The following is a 17111-nucleotide window of genomic DNA, read 5'->3' on the forward strand; positions in this document are numbered from 1 at the left end:
TAGAAACCATCTCAGACCCAACCATCACCCACATGGGTCTGGAAAGCTGAAGAGCAGAGGTTGAGGAGACTGTTGGGATGAGGGATGAGGAAGCCATAAGGGCTAGAGGGCATCTGTCCCCCCCACCCTTCCCTTATACTTAATGGGGGAGAAGAGCCTTTGTTTGTAGATGAAACCTTCATAGCCCCAAGGCTACAGCTAAACAAGCCTTGGGATGGAGGAAATGGGTCTAACCAAAGCCCTCACTCACTACTCCTTTCTGGAAGCCCAGATTGCAGAGTAAACCTGGATTGGATGGTTTGGAGAATTGTCTACTGCTCTGCCCCTTCAGAACAGCCCTCCAGATCCTAGTGGTTCTTTCCAAGCAAGGAGAAGACAGCATTGGGGTCTGCAGCTGCCCTTGAAAAGAAAGCTAGAGAAATGGCTCAGATGTTGTACAGGGCAACCATGGGAGACAGCCTGGACTCCTCACCTGACCCCTGGTGGAGGGGATCTCTCCCAGAAAAGCACCTGGATCAGAGAAGTGCTGAGGAAGTCGGGATTGAGCCTCAGACCATCCAGGACCCTCCACCAGCTGGCCCTTGCCAGGCTACAACTTCAGGTTGGAAGGGTGAGAGTACCCCCAGGGCTTCCTTCCCCTGCTGAGTGGTGAAGAGTTCTACCACTGATGGCCTTTTCATTTCAGCCTTGGTTACGGACAGCAGCATGTAGGAAGGACTGACCACAGGAGGCTGCCATCCTATTGTGCAGGATTGTGGAAGGGTTACTCGAGTACTGAAACCTCAGGTTGGGTTGTGTTAATTGCTGCTTTGCAATGAGGCAGGCCTAGAGGATGAGGTCTGAGGTTTGCCTTCCCTTCCCTTCATAGATACTTTGCTGTGCTGTATCCCTCACTGAGCCTAACTTCCTGACTTCCGCAGTGGCTGTAGCTCTTGACCTGCCTGACTCCTTTTCGTCCTGCTAGGTCTCAGCTCAGAGGCAACCAAATGCTCGTGTCACATCACCCTGCTGAATTCTCTCAGGACACTCATTGCTATCAGCAGTTTTCTTGTTTACTGTGTGTCTCACTGGAATGTGAGTGTCACAAGTACAGGTCACCTGATGTGTTCCCTAGTGTATCTATTGCTAGAGCCCAGAAAGTTCTTGGCACCCAGCTTCTGTCAGATGAATGTCACCTCTCCTTGAAGTATCTTTTTAGGAACTTCATACATTTCAGGTGATACAGTGATAAATCCAACTGAATAAGAGTTTATGACTAGACTTAGTGGGATCCTGGTGAGGAAGAGCTTGGAGTGAGGAGAAGTGACTTTAAAAAGGGCTCTAAAGACATTCTCTCAGTTCTGGATACCTTATTTCCATCAAAGAGATCCAATGAGTTCACAAGTACCAGTCATTCCATCCTAAATACCTTACAGGAAAATAAATTCTTTTCCCCCCCATCTTTCGACTGACTACCCCCTACCCTACTCTGCCAAAATATTAGTTTTTAGAATCCTATCAGGTTGAACTTGTCTTCCTCAAAGTTGGGGAGTTAGAGGGGCAAGGGGGAGCCCAAGCAGCTTATTCTACTCTTGATAAGTAAGTGCTGAGGACCCTGGAGCCCCCAAGCATAGGGGGATGGAGAGGAACCAGTGGACAGGAAGGCTGGCAAGCCCCACACAGGCTTGGGGCTTGGGCATACTGGGGACTCTGGAGGGCAGAAAACAAAATGAGAGCAACTTGATAACTTTTCAAATAAGTTGGCATTATTCCTTTCTGTCATGGCCTATGTCAGAACAGTGACTGTGCATCTGTAGCTAGAGGTGCTTCTGCTGGGAGCCCATCCACAAAATTTCTCATTTTCTGGGTTGACTCTGCAGTGAAGTTGTTTCACCCAGTGGAGAGCTGCTTCTAGGGAGAGCTTGAAGCTAATGGCAGGGCCTCACAGAGTCTTAGTTCATCCTTGACAATCTCTCTCTCCCTTTCTTCAACTACCCTTTCTATGTTCTGGGCTCATGGGTTGGTGGCCCCTTCATCTCTGAAGCTGGAGGGTGGCAGAGGTTGGGGGGTGGTGGTCACGGAGGGTGGGAATAGCCCCTGTTGCTGCCTAGCTTCTGGAGAGAGCTGTTGTCTCAGCAGGAAGAGGTTTTCTTTGCGATTTATCAGTAGTAGTTGGGATTCTATAATCCTAAGCACTTTCACTTCAAAGAAAGTTATTAAGTCTAATCAGGAAAAAGAAGGAAAAGGATTGGGTGGGTGTTAGCTCAAGAAGGATCTAGGAAATGTTGGGGGGCAACTCCATTCCTTTCAGGAATTTAATAATGGAGTCAGAACCCATGAAGTTATACAGTGGTAACAAATACCAACAACATCTCCTCTCAGTGGCTTAAAAATGAAGATGTATTTCTGACACAGGCTGTAGTATGTCACATTGGCAGGTGGGTTCTGCTCATCATAGGCCCTCAGGTACCCAGCCTGATGATGGCCATAGGTTGCCTTACTAGAGAGGGAGAGTTCTAGAGGCTCTGTCTTCGTGTAGCACTTAAATGCTACCGTCCAGAAGTGACAAGCAAGCACACCCAAACACAAGAGGCTTAGGACATATGTTCTTAGAGAGTCTGCAGGTGGGAAGAGCTGGAAACTCAGAGCAGCCTCAAAGTTAGCCAAAGGAGTTGACTAAGTTAGACTTTAGGGCTCCATAAACAGGTCAAACCTTGAAGCTTGGGCACTTTGACTTGGGATTGTTTTAATCATTTATTGGGTATGAGAGTCACAAAACCTTGGTTTCATGGCCATGTTCTGCTCTGGCCTAGAGAGTTATCACTGTGTTTATTTTCTTTAAAGCTGCTTTTTGGTCAGTCAGTATCAAGAGGCAGCGTTAGAGGATGGAGGGTAATCGGGATTAGGAGTTGAGATTTGGTGTCACAGGCATGGCTATTTTAGCACTGTTTGGAGAACACAAACAGGCCATTTTAATAGAAGTAGAAGATGTAAATCAAGGGAGGTGATAAGCATCCTTTATTTTGCTGTACTTATACCCTGCCTGACAGAGCTCTATTGTGAATATCCTACTTTGAAGATAAGGTGGACAAGCTTTGTCAAGTTGGGACGCAGTATGAGTTATCAGAGGTGAGGGGAGCCTTGAAGATTATTGAAAGGGATAACTTGGCAGCTGCTATATTTGAAAAGCTGTCTGAAGTTTTTCTTTTGCTATTGAGAAAGCTACCTCCCTATTTTGAGATGGATTAGACTGCCCTGTGAGCAGCATACTCCTTTGTCTAAGTGACCAAAGAAAGCAGAGAAGGGAGTGTGACCTCCCAAACAAGAGAGGAAGGGTGGTTGTCGTAGGCAGCTTGTTGGGTCCCTTCCAAGTTTATCTTGATGATTTCTCTGACTCAGTTTTTTCTCAGAAATAAAAATAAGTCTTTGGCCATGGGAGAAAGGGTGAATGCCAGTTGAAACTTCACTCTATAAAATGCTGAGAATCCCCCAGGCATCTTGACACTGGTGATAGGATCTCCATTTAACAGGTGAGGCAACTGAGAAGGAAGTCAAACACACATAAAATCTCACAAGCTGCAGACAGCTTGGTTTTAAATTCTGGCTCTGCAGCCTTCTACCTGTGTGACCTTGGGTAAGTCATCTAACCTCTCTGTTTTTTACTCAGTAAAATGGAAATGATAGTACCTCATAGGATTGTGAGGATTAACTGATTTTTTTAAAAAAAGATTTTATTTATTTGAGAGAGAGAGAATGTGTGTGTGTGGGTGGGTGTGGGTGTGTAGGAAAAGGGGAGTGGCAGAGAGAGAGGAAGAGCTGGGAGCTTGACATGGTGCTGGGAGCCTCATGACCCTGAGATCATGACCTGAACTGAAACCAAGAGTCGGACTGTCAACCGACTGAGCCACAGGACATACTGAACGTCAGTAGGACATATTGAACATCAGTAGCCTGACACAGAATACGAGCTGACTAGGTTTCATCTATGACTTAAATCATTATCAATGTCTGCATTAAGTTTGAAACACTAGGAATTTGATTCATAGAAGTAGGAAAGCAAAACTAATTTTTCTTTTACTTTCTCTTGTGACTCATGAAGATACAACAATATTTTACCCACTTTTCTGGAAATGGCTCTTTTCTAGCATTTCAGTATTACCCAAGAGTTGAGAGTTCATAAACAGAGAGCACTAGATATATTCTAAACCCACTAATCATGTTTACAGACGTGAGTCCTCTGAAGCCATCTTGTGAGCCAATAGCCAAAGAGAGGCTGTATATTTGGGCATATTCACAAATTACTGTTTACCTTGATCCCATCAGGAAATGGATCAGAAATTAGCCTTTCTGATCCAGATTTCAAGCAATGTGCCTCTCTAACTTTACAAATACTCAAACTCAATGCCTTTTTAATATATTGTGTCTAAGGTTTTGGATTTTCCAGGCTTCGCCTGAATAGCAGCATGGCCCTGGGGCCGTTGTCTAAGAACCCACTACCCAGTCTAGTGTAAACACAAACATAAATGCAAGCAACAAGAATGCGTTTCAGGTCAGGTTGGGGTAAAAGTCCCAAAGATGCTTGTGAGACTAAAGCCTTATCAGTGCACTTTGTTGAGAAGGGATTCTTCTCTCCTGTCTCTTAGCAGATGTCTTACTTAAAGTTACGGTTAAGGGGTGCCTGGGTGGCTCAGACGGTTAAGTGGCTGCCTTTGGCTCAGGTCATGATCCCAGGTTCCTGGGATCGAGCCCCACGGGGGGAAATAAATAAATAAATAAATAAATTTTTAAAAAGGTTAACAGTTAAGTCAGAGCACCTCAAAGAGTCTCTGAGCAGGGGCGCCTGGGTGGCTTAGTGGGTTAAGCCGCTGCCTTCGGCTCAGGTCATGATCTCAGAGTCCTGGGATCGAGTCCCGTATTGGACTTTCTGCTCAGCGGGGAGCCTGCTTCCTCCTCTCTCTCTGCCTGCCTCTCTGCCTCCTTGTGATCTCTGCCTGTCAAATAAATAAATAAATAAAATCTTAAAAAAAAAAAAAAAAAGAGTCTCTGAGCAGGGTGTGGGCGGGGGTGTGGTGGGGCACTTTTGAAGTGTTAAAATCCATGGTGAGAGAAACTCAGCAGGAGGTAAGTTGAGGACTGGACTAAGTACCTGGGTGCCCGCAGACCCTTCTTGTTCTAGTGACGAGGTCAGCAGTCCCTGGTGGGGATCCCTAGCCCTGTACATTTCCGTGTTCTCTTTCTTCCCTTCTCCACTCCACCCTTCTTTCTCCTCTCCACTGCCCTCCCTCTCCCTCCTCCCTTTTGGCCCTTTCTCAGGTGGAAACTGTCCTCTCTACCCTGCCTTGCCGGTCTGCCTTCTGGTGGGGATCAGGGGACACAGCTGAGGGGCACTGGGCATGAGAGAGGGCTGCCGGACTGGGGTGTAGGTGATTAGTCTCTAGCCCCAGCTGATTTCCCAAGAGAGTTTTGGACAAGGTCCCCCCTCAAATCTGTTTCCTTAGCTTTATAAAGTCCTCAAGGATTCTAGTTCTAAAAGTTCCTAACTTGCTGAGACCTAATTGACTGGGATACTACTACTATTTATTTGCATTATTGCTGGATCTCTGAACTGGTTGCTGAGCTCTTCAGGGGAAGGAGCGTAGCTACTTAAGTGGTACAAAGGAGCGACCCATCCCACACTCCTTGTGTCTTCAGAGTTCAGATGGATATAATCTTAGGCTGTTAACAAGCATCAGTAATTGTGGTAACCCTGCTTCCCCTCCGTGTCCACCCTAGGTTGACAATAGGATTCTCCCTCAAACTAATTTTCTTCCTGTAGAAAGATCTGGCTTAATTTCTATGCCTCAGTTTCTTCTTCTATAAAATGGAATAATAATACTTCATAAGGTTGTTATGAAGATTAAATGAGTTAATACTGAGAGCTTAGAACAGTTTGTGGCATGTAGTACAATCTAGCAAGTATTGGTGGTTATGAGGCATTGCTTAGAGGGCTGTAAATTATCATGCACCTTCTGGAAAACAGGGTAACAGACATATCAAGACCTCAAAACAGGGGCGCCTGAATGGCTCAGTGGGTTAAAGCCTCTGCCTTCGGCTAAGGTCATGATCTCAGGGTCCTGGGATCGAGCCCCAGAGCCCTGGGATGGGGCTCTCTGCTTGGCGTGGAGCCTGCTTCCCTCTCTGTCTCTGCCTGCCTCTCTGCTGCTTGTGATCTCTCTCTCTGTGTCAAATAAAGAAAATCTTAAAACAAAAAAAAAAACCCTCAAAACCAATGGCTCTCAGGCTCACATATCCCACTTCTAGAAATCCCAGAAAGATAGAACTTGGACAACTCATATCCCATTATATTTATCACAGGGTTATTATAATAAAAGTTAGAAATATGAGTGGTGAACAAGATCAAATAAATTATGGTACCCTCTACTTGACTCCTTTCTAGCCATTAAAAGACTATAGCAATACAAATTTCTGAAAAGATACAAACCTTTGTGCATCCAGCATAATTCCGGGTGAAAAATGGAGTGCACTCACTGACGTGTGAGGGTTATGTAGCATTGAGGATTTTCCTTTTCTTTCAAAAAGGAGATCTGTAGCAAATGCTACAGATAGACAAAAAGAGGGAAAATAAGATAATAAGTTTTTCTCCTCTTTTTAGGAAGACTTGATTGTAATGATAATTGTCACTCAGCGGTTCTTATCTGGAATTAGTTTTAATTCTTTAACTTCTGTTCTTAAAATTTATTCAGAATAAGACACTCCACTAGAGATAAGCAACAGCTATCTACCTAGGGCTGTAGTGCACCAGACCTTTTGTGTGTGTGTGTGTGTGGGGGCAACATTTTCTTGTGTTCTGAGGCTGAAAGCAGCCTCCACAATCAGCTGGCAAGAATGCGTTGAGTGTTGACCAGCTGTAGTAAAGAGCAAAGGTGGTCTCATATGATCTCAGCTTTTGTTTACAGATATTAGGAGAAAAGGAGTACTGTTCATCCCAAAATGATGAGGGCAGGCTGCCTGGAATGGAAAAGTGCATATTCAGGCAGTTTGGTTGTTTATTCAAGATGTGTTAATATGTATGTGGTCATTCCATTTTTGGGGGGAGGGGGAGCCTAATTCATTTATATATAGTCCAAGTACTTGAAATAAAGGAGGAAATCATATCAAGTGTTAAATCTAGAGTATCAGGGGGTTATCTGGCTACTCAGTCAGTGGACCAGGTGACTTGATTTTGGGGGTTGTGAGTTGGGAGCTCTACATTGGGTATAGAGATTACTTAAAAATAAAGTCTTAAAAAAACAAAACTAAACTAAACAAGATCTTGACATACCTTTCCCTTGCCTTGTAAATGGAGAACAATTTGGTAACTTAGAGCAAACTAGAGCAGCTAACATCCTAGGGAGAATATAATAAAAAACTACCTCCTCAGGCTAAATTTTCACGTGAGAGAGAATTTTTTTAAAAGATTTTATTTATTAGAGAGAGAGCACAAGAAAGCATGAGTTGGGGGAGTGGCAGAGGGAGAGGGAGAAGCAGATGAAGAGGGATACGCAGGTTCCCAGCTGAGCAGGGAGCCTGATATAGAGCTCAATCCCAGGACCCTGAGATCATGACCCAAACTGAAGGCAGATCCTTAACCAACAGAGCCATACACATACCTCAAGAGAAAAAATTTTATATAGACAAGAACTAAGACTTGTTACTTGATGGAAAAGACCAGAATCTGGATAAAAACTAAATTAATGAGTTTGTCCATCTGTGTTATAGTATTGTAACTATATTATTTAATCACGCACTTTTCAAAAACTAACATTTCTCTACTAAGAGGTATCTGGATTGTGTTTTCTTTTCTTCCCTTCCAAGACATTCCTAGAAAAGATGCTGTGACCACCATATACATTTCCTGGTTACACTTAAGATCTCAGGCAGTGTGCCTGGTTCTCTGTCTTGCTAGCCAAGAAATCTCATTGAGGTTGCTCTAGGAATCCATGAGGTGGAGAAAAGAGGCCCCTTTCTTGAAAGTATGCATGGGTCTCTTGGCTGCTGGTGGAAGTTGGTATTTACTATGCCTGGAAGATTAGGCATGATTCAGCCAGGATTGAGTAAATAGAAAAAGGCCCCTGGTGCTAGTGCATGTCATTTCCCATGGGTAGCAGACCCCTTCTCAGTCTTCATCATGGAAAAGTTATGTTTGCCTCTGAGTCCTGGCTATTCATCTATTTATGTCCTTTTTTATTACACTCCCATTATGGATCCGGTATGGTCCTGGGTACTCAGGGTTTAATAGTGAACCTAAAAGTCTAATTCTATCCCTCTGTACTTTATAGTCTAGCCAGGGACAAGCAAGAAAACTATAGAGTATATTAGTTGATAAGTTGATATGTTCTATTGAGAAATGCAGTCATTATAGTAGTTTAATGTGGTAAGGGAAAGCCTTGTTGAGAAGACACCTGAGAGAGGGCCATGTAGCTAGCCAGCAGGGTGAGGAGGCCTCCAGATGGTGTTGAGGCTCTGAGGCAGGGCTGTGCATGATGTGTTCAAGGAACAGCATGAGACCAGCAGGAGTGGGAAAAGGCAGATGATGGGTCTTTGGAATAGTCTGGAGGATAGTATGGCAGAAGGGACCAGATAGTGAGACTAACCAGAGTAGTCTATTCTTCTATTTTTAGATGCAAACGAGTGTGAAATTGGCCTGGAGTTCTGTGATAATGGAGCAGAATGTGTGAACAGATTTGGCTCTTACTAATATCGCTGCCAAAAGGAGTACAAAGACCATACCCCCTGCAGCCTGGCACGGGGTGTGTGCACACTCCCACAAACGCACTGGATGCTCAGATGCCCTCTGAGCTTGCATGCATGTGAGCTGCTGGTATCTCCTGTGAGATCTGTACCATCCTCAGGGCAGGATTGAGCTCTCAGTCTGATATCCCTGGCCATGAACACCAAAGCAAACATTCCCTGAAGGATACAAACTCCAGAAACTCTTCTAGAACTTGGAACATGGTATCAAACCATTTACTGTAAGAATCTTCATTGTACTGATTCTTCTTTTGCAAACTTAGTTTTGGAGCACTTCCATACGAATGCCATTCCTGACTCTAATGAAAGTAGATGTGTGAAGAATTTACCTTTAACATCTATCTGGTTGTCTCCCCAGGGCTCTGTCATGCCCTTGCTTTTAGAGGTTTTCTTACCAAAGATGGAATTGGGCAGGGTCTTCTTGCATGGGTTTGAGCGAGCTTCTTCTGAGCTGGTTCGGCACAGAGCAGTTGTTAATGAACTATCCGATGTTCTTAGCCTATTAAAGTTGTTGTTGGGGATGGTAATTCACTTGGTACAGTTACCTCTGAAATAATACAAACTGCCTGGTGCCACCACAGCAGATCAATAGATATAATTCCTCTTTCTCATCTTGCTAACTTGCTATGTGAACTTGGTCCTCGTGTCTTGAACACCCCTATGAAATGAAGGGCTCAACTAGACATCAAAGTTTTGTCCAGCTCTTTGAATATTAGATGTTGAAATTCCAGCAAAGATGCTATTGGACTCTAAGGACAGGTGAGTGACCTTGCAGTGCTGTTCATAGTTCTTCAAGTTTTTATGTGTGTCTCTTAGTTTTTATATTTCAAAGGACGGTTGCGTTTGGCACAAAATACAGGCTCAGTAAGTATTAACTGAATATCTTATGATTAAGAATCTACTTGTGACTGACAATATACAATTTTTCCATATTTTTTCTCTTCCTGTGCCCTCCAAGTGTCCAGATGAGGTGATGTCTTAGTCCGTTTGGTCTGTTCTTAAAGAATACCATAGACTGGATGGCTCATAGACAACAGAAACTGTTCTGGAGGCTGGAAGTCCAAGACCAAGTTTCCAACAAATTCATTGCCTAGTGAGAACCTGCTTCCTGCTTCTTAGACAGCCATTTTCTTCCTGTGTCTTCACATGGTGGAAGGGGGCATGGGTGTCCCTTGGGCCTCTTTTATAAGAATACTAATCCCATTCATGGGGGCTCAACCCTCATGACCTAATCACCTCCCAAAGTTTCCACCTTCTAATACCATCACCTTGAGGGGTTAGGATTTCAGAATATGAATTTGGAGAAGACATAGACATTCAGTCCATTGCCTGCGGTGACAAGAGTTAAGCTGAAATAAGTTCTGTGAGGCAGCCATCTTGAAGTTTCAGAAATCTGGCATCTGTGGATTTTGCTCTAAAGATAGTTTCTAGATGGTATGCAAAACTAGTTATAGTTCTTTGGATCTATAGTAAGTTACATGATGATAGAATACATTTTGGAATACAACTGGCTCTCATGCTTCTCTTGGTGAATGGTCTCAAATTTAACGTTTCTGTCTTTTTTAAAATAATCTTTAAATTTTTTAATAAACATATAATGTATAACAGTTTCTGTCTTTTAAAAAATAGACAAAATTAATTTCTGATATGCCTAAGATGGGAGACTTTTAATCATTAGCTCATAGGAAATTTAGAATCCACATTGCAAAAGGATGAGGGACATTTTTCAAAGTTAACTCTGTATGTGAATAGGGTTCTTGAGGGAGCTGTATAGCCAAAGTTGGTAACAAGTCTTTACATTACCAGGTTCATTTTATTCCAAGTCTGGCTTTGGCTTTGACAAAATATTAGCAGTTAGTTCATTTGTTTATTCTCTTGAAAAATAAGTATCTATGAAAGTGCCAGGCAATATGCTAGGGACCGGGGATAAGAGTTTATAAATCTCTGAAGGTGCTTTTGAGAGACTGTTAGGTAATGAAATATAAGCCTGACATTTGGTTCTCTTTAAAAAAAAAAAAAAATGTTTCTTTGTATTTCAGGAGTTGAGCTATCCTTTAATAACCTGGACCTGCTGGTTGGAGTTGCTGTGTTCACTGCAGTCTTGCTCATGTTGGCTAATGGCCCCATGTGGCTCTTGACGAGAACCTACATTAAGAAGGAAAATTCTGAGTCAGAATGTGGCACCACAGAAACACCTGTCTATAGCACCTGCTTTTGATCCGATGGACCTCTGCAGACACCTTCCCTTCAACCCCTCCCAGCCTTAGTCCCATGCCAAGGTTCCAGATGGTGCTCAAGGCAAGAATATACCTCGAAACAGGGAAATGCAGATGTGGGAGGAGCAATCAGAGAGACTCTGGGGATAGTTGCTGCCTCTAGAAAGGAAGGTGGGAGGAGAATTGTCCTTTGGAGGTAAAAACCTCACCGTGCCATCAAATCACACACTCTTAATTTAGGAAGAACTGCCTTGAATCTGATATCTGATCTTGCCTGTCACTTCTGTTCTCTCTGAGTCCACTGCGTTGTGGTTCCTGACTCTCCCTGGTGAGAAGGCCGTGTGTGTGTGTGTGTGTGTGTGTGTGTGTGTGTGTGTGTGTGTGTAGGTGGTGGTGGTGATGGGGAGCTTGCCTCAGGACTCAGCCTATAATCCTGGCAAAGGGCTGAGGTAGACTTCTGGTGACCCAGACACTCCAGGTGAGGAGTGTGGTCCACAGAAAGTGTCTAGCGGAGGAGGAAGCATATGGTACCAACTTACAAAGTTGCACAAGTTTTCCAGTAGAGTTTAACATGGTCTAGAAAACGCAACCTCAGCACTTCTCTGTCTTTTTAGGGAAAAAGAAACTCCCCTAAAAGTAGAGAGTGAGAACTCTGGATTCTTTTCCCTTGATACTTGGTTATATTTTATTGGATTATGAATTTGTTGTTATGGAGACATTCTGCCTTCTGTTCTATTTCCACCACCACATGTTGGTTGATACCAGAGCCCTATAGCTTTCCCTAAGTAAAAAAGAAACACTTTTATGTATTAAAAGAAATACAACTCTGTGGCTCATCTTTTTAAAATCTACCACTAGTGTTTGGCTCTTAATCTTTTAAAAACGAGGCAGTCACCATTTGTTTTAAAGGTTCCCAAATCACAGAGTCCCTGGGTGGCTCAGTTGGTTAAGCATCTGCCTTCAGGTCTGGTCATGATCCCAGGGGCCTGGGATGGAGCCTCACATCAGGCTCCCTGCTCCGTGGGGAGTCTGCTTCTCCCTCTTCCTCTGCTCCTCCCCTGCTTGTGCTCTCTTTTCTAGATAAATAAATCAAATCTTTAATTAAAAAAGTTTCCCAGACTTAATTCCAATGCTGGAGTTTCCCATACACAACACAAATCAATTAGCAGGCCCCTGAGGGTATTGGAGAATCCAGTGAATTCTGTTTTTTTTTTTTTTTTTTAAGATTTTATTTATTTGAGGGAGAGGAAGCATGAGAGGAGAGAGGTCAGTGGGAGAAGCAGACTCCCTGCCAAACAGGGAGCCCAGTGTGCGACTCAATCCCGGGATGCCAAGATCATGACCTGAGAAGAAGGCAGTGGCTCAACCAACTGAGCCACCCAGTGCCCCGAGAATTCAATGAGCTCTGACACTACCTACCTGGAGGTGCCATGCGATTCCACAGGTTAGGGGTTCAGTCCTACAGATTACCCCCACTCCCACTTCAGACACCAGTCGAAAGCCCCAGGCTGGCTACATAGTGGAGGTTCCAGTGACCTCCTTCTTAGGTTTGATTAATTTGCTAGAACTGCTCCCAGAACTCAGGGAAATGTCTTATTTACATTTGCCTGTTTATGAAAGGATATGATAGGGAATACAAATCAACAGCTAGATGAAGAGTTGCATAGGGCCAGGCCTTGAACAAAGGAGCTTCTGCCCTTAAGGGGCTTGGGGCCTGGGGCGCCTGGGTGGCTCAGTGGGTTAAGCCTCTGCCTTTGGCTCAGGTCATGATCTCAGGGTCCTGGGATAGAGCCCTGCATTGGGCTCTCTGCTCAGTAGGGAGTCTGCTTCCCTTCCTCTCTCTCTGCTTGCCTCTCTACCTACACATAATGTCTGTCTGTCAAAAAAATAAACAAAATCTTAAAAAAAAAAAGGGGGAGGGTTTGGGGCCTGGCTTGGTGGCATGTGGAAGCATTCTTGTTTCCCAAGTGTGGAAGCTCTCCAAAAAGGACTGTCCTTTTCGGAAACAAAACCAAGCTGTCCCCTTGGTTTTGTAGAGAGGCTCCATTACAGTGTCATGATTGACTAGGTCATTGGGCTTTGGATGATTCAACCTCCCTCCTGGGATGGAGCCACATATCGGGCTCTCTGCTTGGCAGGTAGCTTCCTTCCCTCTCTTTCTCTCTGCCTGCCTCTCTGCCTACTTGTGATCTCTCTCTCTCTTTCTCTGTCAAGTAAGTAAATAAAATCCCCTCCCAGGGATGGGAATGGGAGGTAGGACTGATAGTTCCAACTCCCTAATCACATGGTCGGTCCTCCTGGCAACTAAGTCCTGCCCTGGAGTGGAATCTGAAAGTCACCTCATTAATAACAAGATGCCCATCTGACGTTTACGTCCCTGAAGCATTTTCAGGACCTGTGGATGAAGACCAAAGACACCTGAGAGATGTATTTTGGTCATCTGAATGACCAAATACATATTACTTACAAGTCATTATATTGTACATCCCTTAGCTTTTTTCTCTTCCCTTGGCATTTGGTCGGGGGAGACTTTGGGTGGGATGCAAGGAGTCCTAGATGTGTTTCCTGTTCTCGTTACGCTCGTTTTTGCTTATTAGCTGCATGGAGTTCAGGAGGAGCTGGGCAGGATGAGGTGAAGGGCTCTTCTCAGATGTGGAAGGTCTATACTGCTCCTAGCTGCTCTTACCTGGCTGTGGGGTTGGGCTGCAGCAGGTTCTGTGCCCACCTTGTAGAAAGTTGAGTCAGGGGAGCTGGGGTACTATTGCGTGAATGGGGCTACATAAGGCAGGTACCGGTGTCCACATGGGAGATGAAAGTGTGCAGTTTGTTCTCATTCTACCCCAGCGTATAGAGGAGGGACCAGTAGAGCTGGGGCACCTGCTAGTGGGGTAGGACACTGCCGACCAGGATGACCTGAAGAAGTACTGGCCATTGTCACGTGGTCTTCCATCCTACTCAAGGTTTTGAAATCTTTTTTTATGAGCCTCTTTTAAAATGCAAATACTCCTGGGTCACCTGGGTGGCTCAGTGAGTTAATCCTCTGCCTTCAGCTCAGGTCATGATCTCAGGGTCCTGGGATGGAGCCACATATCGGGCTCTCTGCTTGGCAGGTAGCTTCCTTCCCTCTCTTTCTCTCTGCCTGCCTCTCTGCCTACTTATGATCTCTCTCTCTTTCTCTGTCAAGTAAGTAAATAAAATTTTTTAAAAAATGCAAATACTCCTAAGAAGTTTGAGCCCTCATCAACCTATGTACTTGGAGCTGCACCTTCTTTTTAAATAAGTTTTACTGAGGTATAATTTACATACCCTAAAATTCACCTATTTTAACTGAGCTGTGCAACTGTCATCATAGTCCAATTTTACAACACTGTCATCACCTCAGAAAGATCCCTGTGTGTATATTGTTGTCATTCTCTTTCCACCTTCAGTCCCAGCAACCACTAACCTTTCCAGTTCTTTGAGTTTACCTCTTGAGATTTCATGTAAATGGAACTCTACAATATGTGGTCTTGTGTGTCTGCTTTTGCTTAGTATAAAGTTTCTGAAGTTCATCCATATTATAGCAGGTCAGTAATCTGCCTTTTCATTGATGAATAATATTTCATTGTATTTACCACATTTTCATTCACTGTTGATGAACATGTGAGTTATTTCCAGGTTTTGGCTATTATGAATAAGGTAGCTATAAATATTTGCATACATGTCTTTGGACATATATGTTCACTTACTTTTTGTTTTTTTAAGAGAGGGAGAGCACACAGGGGCAGGGTAGAGGTGCAGAGGGAGGGAAAGAGAGAAAAATCTTGGGCTCCATGCCCAGCATAAGCCCGATGTAGGACTCCATCTCACCACTCTGCAATTATGACCTGAGTGGAAATCAAGAGTTGGACGCTGAGTGGAACCGACGGAGATATCTAGGCACCCCATAAATGTTCACTTATCTTGGATAGATTCCTGGGAGTGAATTGCTGAGTCATATGGTAATTTTTGCTTAACTTTTAGAGAAACTGCCAAATTATTTTCTGAGGTGGTCACACCATTTTGCCATACCACCAGCAATGCATGAGGATTCCAGTTTTCCCACATCCTTGCCAAAGCTTGTTAGTGTCTTCTATTATAGCTATCCTAGTGGGGGGTGAAGTGGTATCTCATTGTGGTTTTAATGATTCCTGCCCTTCCTAATGCTACAGATAGAGCATCTTTCATGTGCTTATTAGTCATTCATTTTCTGTGGTGAAACATCAGCCTCTTTGGCCATTGCTTCTGAAAATCCCAAGAGAGGGAGATTATAAATTTCCCTGGGGGTAGAGTAAGGGGCTTTCTTGTTTTCTTAACTGCCTGATCTCAACTGCCTAATACAGGAGTTGAGAGTGGAAGGCCATGTGCTAGTTTCTGCTGGCTGCTGTAACCAGTTATTACAAACCTGATGGTTTAAAACAACACACGTTTATTCTCTTACAGTTCTGGAAATCAGAAGGTCTGAAATCCGTTTCACCGGGTCAAACTCAAGTTATCAACAGAGCCTCCAGGGGAAACATCCATTTACTTGTCTTTTCCAGTTTCGAGAGCTGCATTCTTTGGCCTCTGGCCCCTTACCCATCTTCAAAGTAAGCAGTAGCCTCTTAAATCCCCCTTCCCCCCTGTTCCTTTGTAATACCGTTTGCTTTTTCTTCTGTAGTAAAACCTCCCTCTCCCTCCCTCTTGTAAGGAAGCTTGTGATTACTTTTAAGACTCACCTGAATAATCCAGGATTATCTCTGCATCTCAACCCCCTTAATTTAATCACACTTGCAAAATCCCTTTTGCCATTTAAAGTAGCACTCACAGGCTCCAAGGATTAGGACCTGGATATCTTCAGGGGCCCGGATTCATTCCCCCCAACCCAGTCAGTAACCAACCACCAGGCCTCACCTGCGCATGCCCTGGAGTTGGCGGCTCCTGAGGAAGACCTGACCTGGGAAGCCTTTGGAAGCACAGGTAGGCCCTGGAGGGGTACCAGAGCTATTTACACGACAGACCTCTTACTTTTTTCTTCTTACTCATCTCCTTCTAGAACTTTTGAAGAGTTTACAGTATTTTAGAGGGGAGAAGGGCTGAGGCAGCCAGAACTGCTACTATGAGGGTGAGGGGGCAGAATTCGCACTCAGGGCTTCTGATGACCACTACCCCTGCCCTCCAGGCGGGGTGGTGGGGCTGTGGCCGCCCGAGAACTCGGCCCCTCCGAGGTCACCGTCGCAGTCGCCGTCCGGGCGGCAGCCCCGCTGCGTCCTCGCGTGCGGCCAGCAGGGGTCAGCATCCCCCGCGCAAACGGTCGCCAGGCGGCCGCCGCCGAGACGTGGGACTCTGCGCTCTTCGGCATTTCACGGCCGCCTTCGGTTCTGGTCGCGTTGCTGCGTCGCCGTCTGAGCCGCACGGCCCTCTGTGTCGCTGGCCCGCCTGGCTTCTAACCCTAGAGAAGGCAGAGAACCATTCTGGGGCGTAGCCGCCATGAGTGGCCAGCGGCAGGGCTGCGAGCCAGGGGGCTTCCTCCCCACCTGGGCGCGGAGGAAGGGCGCCCCTGCCTGGAGGCTAGAGGAAGGGAGGGTGTGCCCCTGGGTGTGGTGGTGCGGCGGGGAACAAAGGCAGGAGGGTCTGAGGTGTTGGTTTCTTGACGCATCGAAAGCTCGGAAAGGACGTCTCGATGGCTACGTGCTGTCAGATTGCTCACGGAGCAAGCACATCAGATTGCCGACCAGTGCGGTTCCCAAGTCCCGGTGGTTTCCGGTGGCAGAGCTGCCATCTCTTATTGCCGATCTCTTCTGTTGTAGCTGTCCTCTTGGCTGCGAAGTGGTATCTCACTGTGGTTTTAATGAGATAGGTGGGGGTGTGGACGGACTGCCGGGATGCCCAGGGCTGAGCTGGCCTAGGACGAGGCTGCTGTAAGCTTTTGCTCCTAGGCTCTGAGCCAAGTTTGTGATTAAGGCTTTATTTAATCTTACTGGCTTCTCTGCCACTTACTTGTGACCTTACCTGAGGGGTTGCTTTCCTAGTAGCCTCTGGCTGATCAGGGCTTTGCCACTGCTAAGGAGCTAAGACCTTCATTTCTTGCATCAGCATTTTCCCTCTGGCTTATTTCTCCAACCTCTG

The 17111-nt window shown here is 45.2% G+C and overlaps 1 long non-coding RNA gene across 2 annotated transcripts in view; it reads left to right on the forward strand.

The window, feature by feature from the left end:
* The first annotated feature begins 15449 nt into the window (after window positions 1-15449).
* Window positions 15450-17111, forward strand: part of LOC123391375 — a 38320-nt gene continuing 36658 nt past the window's right edge. Inside the window, exons 1-2 of one of the 2 annotated variants that reach the window (XR_006606049.1) lie at window positions 15450-15592; window positions 15801-15962. This is a non-coding gene — a long non-coding RNA (uncharacterized LOC123391375). Of the gene's footprint in view, window positions 15963-17111 lie in introns of both variants that reach the window. The other variant, XR_006606050.1, reaches the window with a different exon arrangement.

Source organism: Mustela putorius, unplaced genomic scaffold (genome assembly GCF_011764305.1).
Source record: "Mustela putorius furo isolate JIRA1106 unplaced genomic scaffold, ASM1176430v1.1 tig00000224_pilon_pilon_pilon, whole genome shotgun sequence".
NCBI classification, from domain to species: domain Eukaryota; kingdom Metazoa; phylum Chordata; class Mammalia; order Carnivora; family Mustelidae; genus Mustela; species Mustela putorius.